We start from the raw sequence: 15,285 nt of genomic DNA, 5'->3' as shown, positions 1-15,285 counted from the left end.
TGGGCAGGTGAGTGAGCAAAGTTTCATCTATATTTACAGCTGCCCCCCATGGCTCACATCACTATCTGAGCTCTGCCTCCTGGCAGATCCACTCCCCCCCGACTCTCCACCCTCACCCATGGAAAAATTGGCTTCTAAGAAACCAGTCCCTATGCCAAAAGGTTGGAGACTGCTGAACTAATACAAAGAATAAAAGAGGAGATACTCTTTTAGTGTTTACATACATTAAAGAATAGGAGAAGAATACTATAGGCAACTTTATGCCAATAAATTCAATCACTTAAGTCAATGGTTCTCAACTAACAGGGAATCCTTGACAAAATGTCTGGATACATTTTGTTTGTCACAACTAGGAGGTTTCCTCCTGGTAACTGGTAGGTAGAAACCTGAGATGCTTCTAAACATCCATCCTACAATGCACCGGAAACCCTCCTACAAAGAATTATCCTGCCCAAATGTCACTTTGGTTGAGAAACTCTGATTTAGATGAAATGAACAGTTTAGATGAAATCCCTTCAAAGACCCTCAACTACCAAAGCTTTCTTAAGAAGAATTAAATCAGTTGAATAATCCTTTATCTAACTAAAGACACTGAACTTACAGTTCAAAAATCTCCCCCCCAAAGAAAACCCCAGGCCCTTATAGCTTCACAGGCAAATTTGAATAATTAGAAGTAGTAATACCAATGTTACACAAATTCTTTCAAAACATATAGATAGAATACACCCCAACTCATTTTGTGATATTGTTATAATACCTTGTTATTCAAACCAGACATTACAATACAGCTTATGACTAATATCCCTCATGATCATAGATGCAAAAATCCTTAATAATAGAAATTCAATGTTTGAGACCAGGATTTTGACACTAACCTGAACAAGAGCGAGACCTCTACAAAATAATAGAAAACTTAACTGGGCATAGCAGTGCACACCTGGAGTCCCAAATACTTGGGAGGCTGAGGCAGGAGGATCATCTAAGCCCAGGAGCTATAAAGATACTACTGCACTCTAGCCAGGGTGACAGAAAAAGACTCTGGCTCCAAAAAAAGAAAATACAAACAAAAACAAAAAAACAGATGATATGGTTGTCTAGGTAGAATATCCCAAAGAATCTTCAAGTGACTTTAGCAAGGTCACAGGATATAAAGTCAATATAAAAACACTGCACTTCTACATGCTAGCAATGAACAATTGGAAATTCAAATTAAAATACAGTGCCATTCATAATAACATCAAAAAACAGGAAATACTGAACAAATGTAGCAAAATACATAAAGGATTTATTAAATGAAACTACAGAACAGTGATGAGAAAAATCATGATATATATGGACTGAAAGATTCAATATTAAGATGTTAATGCTCACCAAATTGAGCTATAGATTAAAAGCAAACCCTAGCAGTTTTTTTGTTATCATTTTTGTTTGTTTTGTCTGCCAGACAAGCTGATTCTAAAATTTGTATGGAGAAGCAAAGGAGCCCAAATAGCTAAAACTATTTTGAACAAAAAAACCAAGTTGGAGGACTCACACTACTGATTTTAGGACTTTACATTCTATAGCATAAGCAAAAAAATAAACAGATTCACAGAACAGAAATCCAGAAATAGAACTACATATATGTGGTCAATTAATATTCAACAAAGATGCGAAAGTAATTTAATGGGGAACAGAATGGTCTTTTCAACAAGTGATGCTGGAATGATTGTGCTTTAATAAAACAAACTCAATTCATAACTCACACCATAAATAAACTGTAACTTGCATTACAAACATAAATGTGAAAACTAAAAATGTAAAACTTCCAAAAGAAGTCATTAGCGAATATCTTTGTGGTATTGAGTGAAGCAAAATTTTCTGACAAGAATCGAAAAGGAAACATTGATAAACTGCACTTTACCAAAATTAAAAACCCCTGCTCTTTGAACGACATTGTTAAGAAAATTAAAAGAGAAGCCACAGACTGTGAGAAAACCTTTGAAAACACACATATGATGAAGAACCTATGTTCAGAATGTATACAGAACTCCCAGCATTCATCAATAAGAAAACAAATAATCCAAATGAAACGAACAAAAGATTTGATTTCAATGAAGAGATATGATGGCAGACAAGTAAGAAAAGGTGCCTAACATATTAGTTATCAGAAAAATGCAAATTAAAGCCACAATAAGAGACAACCACATACCCAGTAGAATGGTTAAGCTTAAAAACCAAATAAAAAACCTTATACGTGTAATGCCTCATGCTGGCAAGAATGCAGAGCAGCTGAAATGCTCATAAACCCCTAGTAAGGATACAAAATGTTATAACTACTTTGAAACATTTGGCAGTTTCTCATAAAATTAAATATATATTTATTATATAACTTAACAATCCCACTCCTAAAAATTTACCCAAGAAAATTAAAACGTTTGTTCACAGACTTGTACATAAAGGTTTATTCTGGCACAAACTGGTGTACTGTAATACAATTCTGACACTACCCAGAGTTAGAATCACATTCCACAGGCTTAAAAGCATGGTCCCCAACAAGAATGCTCTTATTTCTGACACCAGCTGCATTTGTGACTACCCAAATCAGTTGCTTTTTTATCAAATGGCTACGAATCCCACAATCCAGAAGATCCCACAACCTCCTCAGGTTTGAAAAATCAGTAGAGTAGCTCATATAACCCAGGCAAGCACTATGATTATCATTACAGTTTTATTATAAAGGGCAAAAATCAGGGCAAGACAGAGGAAGAGACAGAGTAAGATCTAGGTAAGGTTCTACAGTATAGAGTTTTCACACACTCTTCACATGGAATCAGGGTGTGTCACCCTTGTTAAAGAAAAGAGGCTCAAAACAGAGTCACTTGTGTATGTCACAAAACTGAAAGCTCATCTGTTCACTTGTAAGATCTAACTTCTCAAGAAATCAGGAGAGAGATGATAGCCAAATTCCATTAAGCCAACAAGATTTTGTTTACACACAAGAAATCTTGAAATAATCAATTCACTATTTGTTGTTCTTGCTTTCTTCTGCCCATAAAACTTACTCAGTTTAGCTCATTGGAGTTCTTTTCTGTTTTGTAGACTGGATACTCCCTTGTTCATGAATTGCTAATAAAACCCAATTAAACTCATTGAAATTTTGTTCTTTGACATCCTCTTGGCACAGCAGTGTGTTCTCTAACCAGGAAGCTCTACTAAGTATTGTTGTCCAGAGTTTTTTTTTTTTATTAAATCGTAACTGTGTACATTGATGCATTTATGGGGTTCAGTGTACTGTTTTGATGTACAATGTAAAATGCTTACATTGAACTAACACATCCATAACCTTGCTTATTTGTTGTGGTATGACAATTATACTCTTTTCTTAATAGTTTTGAAATGTACCATTGCATCATGCACATTAGGTGAGGTCCCCTGAATACCCTCCCTCCTCCCGCCTTCCCTCTTCTCTCTCTTCTCTTCCCTTCTACTTTCTGGATAGTTATATTTTACTATAATTATATATGAGTGTATAGGTGATTATATATTGATTTCATAGTAGTATTGAGTACATTGGATACTCCCCCCCACCCCCCACCCACATTCTTGAGATACTTTACTAAGAAGAATATGTTCCAGCTGCATCTAGGTAAACATAAAAGATGTGAAGTCTCCATTATTGTCCAGAGTTTTTATTGGAGCTTCATTACATAGGCAGGAATAGCTACCCTGCTTCCACTCCCTAGACATCAGCTGGCTCAAAGTACCAATCTTCTAATCACATTGTTGATATTTCTGAAGACCAGCTTCCATCCTAAGTCATCTCATCTTGTTAGCATAAACTTAGGCTACAAGGGGCTCATGAATAACAAAGACACCTCTATTGATAGGGATTCATTTGATAGGTTTGCTCTTATGCTAATTTCAAGATGAGAAAACTGAAAATTTGGAAGGTTAAGTAAATGCCTCAGATCACCTAGCTATTGGGTAGCAGCCTGCGTCATAGTAGTATTGAGTACATCGGAGTACATATTTCATACAGTATTGAGTACACTGGATACATATTTTGACATATACCCTGTTTTCCCGAAAATAAGACATCCTCCGAAAATAAGACCTACTTACAGGAAAGATAAGACGTCCCCTGAAAATAAGACCTAGTGCATCTTTGGGAGCACACCTTAAAATAAGACACTGTCTTATTTTCGGGGAAACAGGGTATAATACATTGTTCTTGACTATAGCCATCCATTAACCAGCCTTTTCTCATCCCCACCACCAACACATACCCACATCCTCTCTATCCTCTGGTAACTGTCCTTCTACTCTCTACCTCCACAAGATCAACTATTTTAGCTTTCATATATAAATGAGTGAGTACATGTGACATTTATCTTTCTGAGGCTGGATTATTTCACATAATATAATGATTTCCTGTTCCATCCATGCTGCTATAAATGACATGATTTTATTCCTTTTTATGGATGAACAGTATTCCATTGTGTATACATATCACATTTTCTTTATCCATTCATCTGCTGGTGGACACTTAGTTTGATTTCCTATCTTCCCTATCATGGATAGTGGTGCCATGAACATGTAAGCGCAGGAAGGTGTGAGTGCAGGTATCCCTCTGACACACTGAATTCCTTTCCTTTAAATACATACCCAGCAGTGTGATTGCTAGATATTATGATTCTTCTATTTTAGTTTTTTGAAAAATGTCCATACTATTTTCCTTAGTGGCTGTAGTAATTTACATTCCAATGGTGTATGAGAGTTCCCTTTTCTCTGCATCCTCACCAGCATGTTATTTTTTGTCTTTTTGGTAACAGCCATTCTAACCGGGGTAAAATTTCTCATTGTGGTTTTGATTTGCATTTCCCTTAAGATTACCGATGTTGAGCATTTTTTCATATGCCTTTGGTTATTTGTATGTCTCCTTTTGAGAGATGTTTATTTAGATCCTTTGCCAACTTTTTAATGGTATTATACATCTCAAATTTTACTTAAAAATATTGAAGGACTTAGATTGCTACTTTTATTTGATAACATATTATACTTTGTTTCTCATAACCAAGCAATCAAGGCCATTAATTTAAACCATCGCTAACTTCTTTGCCCCATTTCCTTGAACAAGTACTTGAGTTTCCTTCCTTAAAGAGCCAGCAAACTTACCCATTGGATTTTTTTTAACTACCTCTCTGAAAATGATTTAGGTCTCTTAAAGTTATGTAAGTCCTACTTTGTCTATTTATGCTAATCAAAATAGGAACTCCATTAAATTTAAGAGACTTTAAATTCAAACTTATTATTTATGAGGTCTGACAATTTAAGTTCACTAACTTGCCACCATGTGGTTACATTGGTAGCACCGTACAAACAACTCTAAGGGTTCATAATTTTGGTAAGTCAGTGTCTCACAGCTGTGCTGAGTGTCTCACAGTCTTGCTGAGTGGCACTTATTATTAGTGTTGCATATTTTGTGTGTCACGGTGAGAATGGCAGAACTTGAATTACAGCAACAAACATTAAATTTCTTTTTAAACTTGGCAAAGATGAAAGTGAAATCAGGAGCATGTTAGTCTAAGTTTATGGGAATCTCATGAAGAAAATGGAGTGTACAAATAAATTAACTGTTTGAGGACAGAGAAAGCATCATTGGTGAAAAGAAGTCAGGGTGGCCAGTTACTAGGAGAACTGATGAAAGCAGCACAAAAATTTGGTGAATTGTGCATCAAAATTGTAGGCTGGCTGTGAGAAGCATAGCAGACCAAGTAAACATCAATAGAGTAACAGAAAAAATAACCTTGGTATGAAAAAGGTGTGTCCTAAATAGCCGGGCGTTGTGGCGGGCGCCTGTAGTCCCAGCTACCCGGGAGGCTGAGGCAGGAGAATCGCCTAAGCCCAGGAGTTGCAGGTTGCTGTGAGCTGTGTGACGCCACGGCACTCTACTGAGGGCCATAAAGTGAGACTCTGTCTCTACAAAAAAAAAAAAAAAAAAGGTGTGTCCTAAAGGAGCTCACCAATAAACAAAAGCAAAGGAGAATAGAAGTTTGCCAAAACCTTTTGGAGAAGCAAGACAATATTTGGAGTTGTGTTATCACTGGTGATGAAATATTGGTGTACCGCTATACCCAGAAACAAAGTGTCAAAGTGCACAATGGAAGTGAGCCAGTTCTCAAGACTAAAAAAGTTCCATCAATCCAAATCAATAGTCAAAATGATATTACTCACCATTTTTTGATAACAGAGGCACTGCACATTATGAATTTGTACCAACTGGACAAATAGTTAATCAAGTTTACCATTTGGAAGTGCTGAAAAGATGGTGTGAAAAATTGACATGAAAACAACTTTTGACCAACGACTCACAGCTCTTGCATCAGGACAACGCACCAGCACACACAGCATGGTCTCTGAAGGAGATTTTAGTAAATAATTGTCTTGGAACACCCTCCCTACTCACCTTATCTGGCCCCCAATTTTTCTTTACCCAGAGATAAAGAAAAAATTGAAAGGAAGACATTTTGATGACACTTGAGACACCAAGGCTAATATCATCATATAGCCCTGTCCTGATGGCCATTCCAGAAAAAGAGTTCCAAAATTGCTTTGAAGGGTGGCCTAGGCACTGCATAGCTTCCCAAGGGGAGTACTGTGAAGGTGACCATAGAGATATTTAGCAATGAAGTATGTAGGACTTTTTCTAGGAAGAGTTCATGAACTTAACTGTAAGATTTCATTATCTCTAAAGATAAACAAAGGTATGCAAGTCTATCAACAAATAAATCTGAAAAATATTTCCTACTTATGCAAAGAATTTTATACAACTCTTGGGCAAACTAGGGAACTTTGGAGGAGTTTAGTACCAAATTTCTTCCCATTTCGGTATAAAGGCAGTTGCCAGGTTACAAATGAGGTTCTGTAAGTTTGATCTTGAGTTGAATTTGTATATAAGTTGGAACAGTACTAGTACTGTTACCTGTACTAGTCTCCATTACTATGTGTGCATCATACGTCAGCTGAATGTTTGTAACTTGGGGACTGCCTATGTAAACAGGGACTGCCACCCTTCAAAGTAATTTTCTTTGTTAACACACAGCTCTTTTTTTATACCTTCATCTGGTCCATTTTCTATGAAACTTTTTTTTTTTTTTTTTTAAAGAAAGGAGACAGAAAAATCCAAGCCACTCAACACACTTCAGATTGCTTGGGAAGTCATGAAGCTCCAGAGAAGCCAGAAGTAATTTTCCCATTTAATCTGAAGTCTCATTCCATCACACATACATACTCAACTAATACCATTGTTTTAAAAAGCAAGGTAAATTCACAAAGCTCAAGTCTTTGGAGAAGCCATATGAAACTTGCTTTTTTTCCACTGTAAATCTCTGCATACATTTCTCTCCTATTTGATATTTAATTTGTATTTTTGAATTAGATATGACTGGCAGTGTACATAAATGACAAATTTTTATGTCCAATTAACTTAAAGAAGTTGGGAGACAATAAAGTAGGTTACTTTACAAGACAATAAAGTAGGTTGCTTTACAGCTACAAATGTAAGATATATTACAATTGCAAACATTTGTAAAAGGTGGACTACTTTTCTTTTACAAGGAGAGAAAAGGCTTTTCTGCACGCATGTGTGCATACACACATACAGAGAACTAGAAGCCTCACTTTCACAAAAACTAATTTATAGCTTTCATGTGAAAGCTATAACCCAATTGTAGCATAAGAATATCGGGAAAGGGACAAGGAAGGGGAGGGATGGGGGTAGGATGGGTGGAGGGAGGGTGATTGGTGGGACTATACCTATGGTGCATCTTAGATAGATGAAGCTTACTAAATGTAGAATATAAATGTCTGAACACAATAACTAAGAAAATGCATGAAGGCTATGTTAACCAGTTTGATGAAAATATTTCAAATTGTATATAAAACCAGCACATTGAATCCCATGATTGCATTAAGGTATGCAGCTGTGATTTAATAAAAAAAAGAAAGAAAGAAGAATAAAACTTACCAGTTTATTGGAGGGAGATCAGAGACACAAAGCATCGTAGGGAGCTCCATTCTTTCCAGTCAGTGTGAAAACTTTTAGAAAATGCTTTTTTAAGTTTCTAGTACAGTGTACGAAGATAACATGGAGCATTCTGCCACTTGCAAAACAAACTGGTGTAGGCTGCTAAAGGAATGTCTTAATCCTACAGTCAGGCCAATAGCTGGCCAATACCTATTGGCTACTGAAGCTATTGGCCTACTGAAATTCCAGTCAATATTCAGAGTCCTCAAGACAGGAAGACAAACAAGAAAGGCAAACGGTTACTTGACAGAGAATCAGAAAGTCAGACGAAAGTGAGCTTCCCAACATGGCTTCCACCAGTTGAGAAGTGAAGCAGCTGTACATTCATATTTACTAGAACCAGACTTGACCAAGACCTAGAAAAAGCACAGGAGCTGGGGCAGGGAGTCAGCCAGGGTAAAAGCTCTAATTGCTGAATGAGGTTCCTCCTGGGAGGCAAGGTGCATCTGAGTGCAAACCGCTGATGAGGTGCATCTCCCAGCCAAAGTCGACTCAGTGAGTGAGTCACAGGGGCATCCCCATGGAACGTCCACCTGTCAAAGGAAAACTCCAAAGACAAGAACATTAGAAAGGAAGGTGACGGCAAGGGAATTTTTAGGCTTTAGAAGAAGTGGTAGATAAAAGGAACGACAGTTATTTGAAAGAAAAATAACTTTCACAAATACCAAATTACTGAATTTCTCATATAATCAGCCCGGTCAGGGAGTATAACAGCAATTTTCTCATATAATCATTCACCTCACATCTTCAAACATCTTGAGAAGGACTGTTTTTCTTGTTTCATCTGGGGCTGCTAAGTCTCTTTGCCACTCCACCTTTCCTAACTATGAAGTGCTTGCTTAATTAAATAAAGGCAGGATAAAGTATTTGGTTTTGCTGCCCCAGCCTTCCCCTCCCTTTAAAGCAGAGTTCGGCATTCTACTGGTATTCTCCCTACAAGGCAAGCCACGAATTTTTCAAGTGTTGGTTTAAAAAGATACTAGATATCCAAAGTCCTTAGTCTCTACTTGTTTTTGTAACTGAGCACTAAGGTCAGTAGTTTTCAATTGGGTTTGTACTCCCTCCTTTGTACACTGGAGGGTTTTGTACAACCCCCACCCTGGCATCATCTGGCAATGTTGGGCCCTGCCATGTGCCTGAGGCCTAGTGCAACTTCCTGAGCTTGACTAGAAGTAGATCCATCGAGCTACTTCCGTGTAGCAATCACTCAGCAAGGCCCAGCCTGAAACTGCCTCTACCTAGATACAGCCAACGTGGTACCATACCATTGGCTCAACCCTGTTATACCACCTATTTCACGTACCTCATCCCCCACCTCCTTTCCCTGCCCCTTCCCCATGCCCTATATAAGTGGCTGCTTGGCGCAATAAAGTTGAGTTCCTGCTTCGACAGATTCCCGGCTCCGTGTGTTCCTGTTCGGGCCACCGAAGCTCACCATCCCGCTCAGTCCTGGGGACAGAGTAAGGCTGGCCCTACTCTCCCCTCTTCTGGACCTGCCGGACAGCCCGGCATGGCAATTGTTTACAATTGGTTGTCACAATAGGGAACCCAGTGCTACAGGCATCATCTAACAGGCAGAGTCCAGGAATGCTGCTAAATATTCTAAATATACAGGACAGCTCCCAAAACAAAGGATTATGCAGCCCAAAATGTCAGTAGTACCAGGACATAGACCCTAGAGGCAGCCTACCTGGGTCAAGAGTTCGGCTTGAGCACTTACTAGTTGTGAAGCATTGGATAATGACTCAACCTCTCTATGCCTTAGTTGTCACACCTGCAAACTGAAGAGGATAAAATGGTGCCTATACTTCACAAGGGTGTTGTATACCTGTATAAATAACTGCTATGATAATCTTTATTGGAAGTACACAATCTATTTCTCCAGTTTCTTGGACGGCAATACATGTGCACATCAATATGACTTGAATGGTTTTCCTTTTATCTACATCTAAATTCTCTGTCATGTTTCCTTTTTGTAAGTGTGGAGGCTTCAACATAAGGATCAATCTTATGGACCTTTAACGTTAAACTCTTCATTGCTTTCTATTTAGCCGTTTCTTTGGATCAAGATACATAGCTGTGCAAAAGATTTAACATAGCAGACTTGACTGTTAATCCTTTGAAAATCCTGCTCAAAAGTTTGGCCCTGGTTCTCAGTTTGAGAACTTAGTTTTTAGGAGTGTTTCCACCAATTCTCAAAACTGATAAAAGTGGCTCAAAAAGCCTACCAGGGGTCCTCAAACTTTTCAAACAGGAGGCCCGTTCACTGTCCCTCAGACTGTTGGAGGGCTGGACTGTAGTTTAAAAAAAAAACAAAACTATGAACAGATTCCTATGCACACTGCACATACCTTATTTTGAAGTAAAAAAACAAAACGGGAACAAATACAATCACACCGCCGCATGTGGCCCGTGGGCCATACGTAGTTTCAGGATGCCTGGAACTGTTTGTATGAAAAACACAGTGAACATGTCTTTCCTTCTGAGTCTGGAATTTTGCCATGTGAGGGGCAGAGGGGGTATAAATGAACTACCCCCCAAACTGTAGACACTAAGTCTCATATGAGCTACCCTGGTTTGCAGTATTTCACGTGTTGTCATAATCTTTGCTGGGGGAATTAACTGCATCTTATCTGACTCAGCTGGGAAAGAACAGTTGGGAGCTTAACCCTGGTTTCCCCCAGACTTTGTGTCATATACAAGAGTTCTATGATATCTTCTTTTGCTGTAATAAGTCTTAGCTGTGGGTATGGACTATATCCTGAGTCCTTGCCACAGGGTAGACTTGGAGACTCCCAGCACATAGTCCTATTAATTCATTCCGCTCTCAATGATATGTAAAACGTCGTATTTACCAACTTAAAATATCACATTTACTACATCACTCATACACTGCATGAGTAAACATATAAGGTGATTGTCATTTCCATTCTCAGCTGTCACAAGTTTTCCTTTTCAAATATATTATCTGCCATTATATATATACATACAGGTCAATGTCTGGCACACGCATTTTATACATTAAACTGCATGATATTTCTTCCCTACCCCTTGCATTTTCTAGTTACTACTCTTTTGGTCATACCAGCAAAATCCTTGGAAGTTATCTTTCCACTTCTTAGGAGATGCACTTCACTATCCCTCACCCAAGTTCCACTCTTTAATATCTGTGTATAATCAGCTGTTAACGTTCTGTATTCTTCTTCCAAGATGACTTTCCATTGGAATGGTAGGAAAAAAAAAATCCGTGTCCCCAATCTATCGGCTTTTCTGTCTGGTTTATATTTCTTAACTAAAGATGTTTCACCTTTTTTTTCCTCCCTTATTAAAGATTTTCCAAACTGTATCTCTCTTTTTTTTTTTTTCAAACTGTACCTCTTGAAAACATGATCCTGAAGCTGTTTGCCAAAAGATTCTATGGTTAACTAAGTTTGTGAAATTACGTAAGCAAAGTTAAACAGACTTCTTAAATGACTTCTCAGAGCCTTTGATACAATCATTTGAATTGTGAGGGAATAATTTGGCATTGTGGTTAGTATAGAGACAGCTCTGCATGAGATACAAATAAGTATGACATGAAAGTTTTTCCCCAGGAACATCTTAAATGGACCAATATTTTACAGTATGCATTTTAAGAAATCACAGCCAGTCCTTGGTACAGGAGCAGTTACCACATCTGATGTGGATACAAGTCCAAGAAGGCAAATATTGTGACCAACCAGGCATAGCTACATTGCTAGTACTAAATCTATCACCTTTTAGAATTTAAATATGACTCAAAAATGAGAGCAAATAAAAATTGCTAATGAATTACTATTATAGAACTTTCTATATGTGGGAAGTAGAAGTTCCTTTAGGATAGTGATATTAAATTATTTGCTTCATAAAAGGAAAAAACTGACTTCAGTTAGTTTAAGTCAGTAATCATGCAAAAGCTCATCTATCAATCTGGAATTTGCATTGCTTGATTTCTAAATGAAAAATAAAATCCCCATAGATACTAAAAATAAAGACTATTCAGCAAGCATCTTTTAAAGTAACAAAAACACTATTACTAAATAAACTCAACAAAGATGTTTGTTAATACTTTATTAGTATTTTCTAATGGACAGAACACAAACCAAATAAAAGTTTTAATCTTTTTAGTTCAATAAAAATAACTGACATTCTGATTGCTGTTTCTTCTTTGTTAAAGAAAGTATTGACAGAACAGTCAGGCACACAGTTGACACTTAACTGTACAATGATATGCACAAGTTATCTTTTAACAATTATCCTAAAATGTGCTCTTTATATTTTTCCCTTGTAATACAGGAGCCATGCTCCTATAAGCAAAATTTATTACTGATAAAAGAATTTTACAAGGAGTGACAAAAAGACTTTTAAAACAAGTCTTTAAATAAAAGGATGCAGCAACAACGGAATGTTAAGTTGTTGGGTTAAGAAGACAGTTTAAACTACTTCTCAAAACATTAAAAATTCATTTATTTTACAATTACTCAAATACACATGCATTAAATGAAAATATTGCACAAAATTAACATTTCAGATTGTGAAATTTATATTGTTCTTAATTTTCTTAAAAAAATTGGTACACTTTCTGGTAGCACTTAACCATTTGATTTTTTCCAAACACCAGCAGCACAAACTTAAAATGAACAAACTGAATATTTAAGGAAGTTTTAATGTTTTTTTTTTTGTTTGTTTGTTTGTTTTAAATTAAGGCTAACCAAGTGCATCCATTGGTCAATGGCACAATTGTTTTCAGCAACTATTCAAAACACCCTAATTACAGGAAATGCCCGTCTAAGTGATATAGTTAAATCATACAATTTTTTAGGTGAATAAACTATGATGGTTTCTAAATAGTTTACATGTTACCTGAAAAATCAGAAGATGAAAGAACAATTAATTTTGAAGGTTCTTGCCTAAAGGCACTACTGACTTAAAACATATTCAAAATCAAATACCAGAAGTCATAAAGCCTCTTCATGTATATATTCATATATGCAATAAATGCATTAAATGTAATAACTTTATTAAACATAGTACACTGTACTTGACTTAGGGATTAAATATTTTACACAAAGCTTGACCAAGTCACTCAAAAAGTATCTCTAATTTTAGCATGGCCACGGCTTTCTGATGTAGAACAGAGATGTGCATAGAGAAGATGCACTATGTGTACACAGACTACCATTTGACATTTTTACTTTTGAAATATACACTCTTTTAAACAAAAATTACTCAAATAATTTTTGGTATGATTGGAAGTTATCCGGCAGGGCTCTGTTTTGAAAATTTGAATTTGCAATCTTACCTGACGTTTCTTTCCCTGGTTGATGTACATACACATGAGGTTCTTACATGAAATCTTCTGTATATTCTAATTCATGTCAAAAAATATACTTGAATGGGGCAGGGGTATATATGAAAATCATTGCACTTACAGTCGTGGTGATGCTTCCTACAGACATGTTTCACACATCCTCAATTTTAAAGCCTGGGGCTCAGGAAGGGGCTTGGTCAGGGAGACACACTGAGAAGAAATACTATTTCTTCCACCGGAGCCTCTAAGGATCTTTTCTCACTTGCAAGTTGCAATGGAAGGGATTTCATTAATTCTGAAGACATGCAACACATGCTGAATATGTGCAAACTGTAAGTATGCACAACAGCATTATTAATAAATATGATTATTATTATAAAGCTTTAAAGGAAGGCTTTATTCTGTTAATAGGCCTCACTTTGTAAGTAAGATCTAATGAAAACAAGACAATAATGTCTTGTTCCAATCTTAAAGCTCCCAAATAACTGGGATACCAATACTCTGTCCCTTTATCTTAAGCACCCAGACATTCTTTTAATTCCAGAATCTTGGCTCAGTGGTCTGATTAAGTAGCTTCACTATTTTAAGGTTTTAGTGTTAAAAATTTTTTAAACAAAATAGCAGACAGACCCAAACCCTTAGCCAATGGAAGTATTTAAAACTATGCAGAAACTCTGCATACAGGGGATATGAAGAGTTCCAAGATGAACAAAACGAAGAGTGAGAAAACTAAGAAGTACGGAGGCTCGAAAACTAGAGAAGATATTTTGTTTTGTTGGTATAAAGTTGTTTTAGGGACTTAAATATATACACTAAGGGGTTCTGCCTATTAGCTTTATTTAGTACAATTTTACATTATGCGAAATATAAATAAAAGCATATTTTAAAAAATATTATAGCTTCATTTTCATTATTTTCATATATGTACACTATAATAGAATCAGGAATTTGTATGTTTACATAAGACTAATAAGCTCATTAATCCTTTGATTTGCTATTTCTGCAGTTACCTAAGGCATGTCCAGATCACACAATTTAAAATTATTATATGGTAACTTCAATAGAGTACTATTTTCTTTTAATTTCCATATTTTTAGAAGGACAAAATGTATTTGGCAGTTCTTCCAACAAACTATACCCCCTTCTGTTTAGTCAGTAATCTGTTAAAGATAAAACTAATAATTTTGAAATTTGAATGAGAACCACCATGTTTCCTTTTGTACACAGAATGCCAAAAGAAAACTTAAAATTTAGTACCATAAGAGCAAAACAGAGCCCTTAAAGTAGGTAAGAACCAAGTAAAATTGTTTTATAGCAGTGATAACAAATTCAATCAAATTCTGTTTTTTGATTGGTTTTATTTTCAACTTGGTTTTATGTCACAAAACTGTAATTTGGGGATAAGATTATTTCATACTTTAAGGGCATTCTGTCACTCTTCCCAGACCTGAAACATCCCAACATCATTCATCTGGCTAATCCACACTGTATCAAAATGCTGACACAGACCTACAAAATCATTATGCAAAACAAATTCCTCTAATTCATACTTTACAGTCTCCAACTATTAAACAAATGAGCCTATTTATCTGTGAACCATTGTTTTGTGCTTTCCTTAGCTCTCATATACACTCTAGCACTTTGTCATTGCTGAATGTCATTGCTGAAGAATGCTGACTAGTTTGAAACAGAAGAGATCAACATCATTTTTGCTTGAGATGGGGGCAGTATCCTCTCAATGTTGCAAAGTACGCACCAAATCATTTAAGACACGAATATCTCTCTTGGTAGTGGCTGGATTACAGATGAGGATGAGAAGAACCACAGATTATGGATGTATTAATAATCTATTTTGAGACATTAAAAGACTGGTGCAGACACAACAGTA

General features: G+C 36.5%; 1 protein-coding gene across 2 annotated transcripts in view; it reads right to left on the bottom strand.

The window, feature by feature from the left end:
* Nucleotides 1–12,142: 12,142 nt before the first annotated feature.
* The window catches only part of SNX13 (sorting nexin 13), a 176,109-nt gene continuing 172,966 nt past the window's right edge, over nucleotides 12,143–15,285 (bottom strand). For both annotated transcript variants that reach the window (XM_053609451.1, XM_053609453.1), the window contains exon 26: nucleotides 12,143–15,285. This exon is cut by the window's right edge and continues 325 nt beyond it. The gene's annotated coding sequence lies outside the window, so the exon portion shown is untranslated.

Source organism: Nycticebus coucang, chromosome 11 (genome assembly GCF_027406575.1).
Source record: "Nycticebus coucang isolate mNycCou1 chromosome 11, mNycCou1.pri, whole genome shotgun sequence".
Taxonomy (NCBI): Eukaryota; Metazoa; Chordata; class Mammalia; order Primates; family Lorisidae; genus Nycticebus; species Nycticebus coucang.
This window is presented reverse-complemented; position numbering and strand designations above follow the sequence as displayed.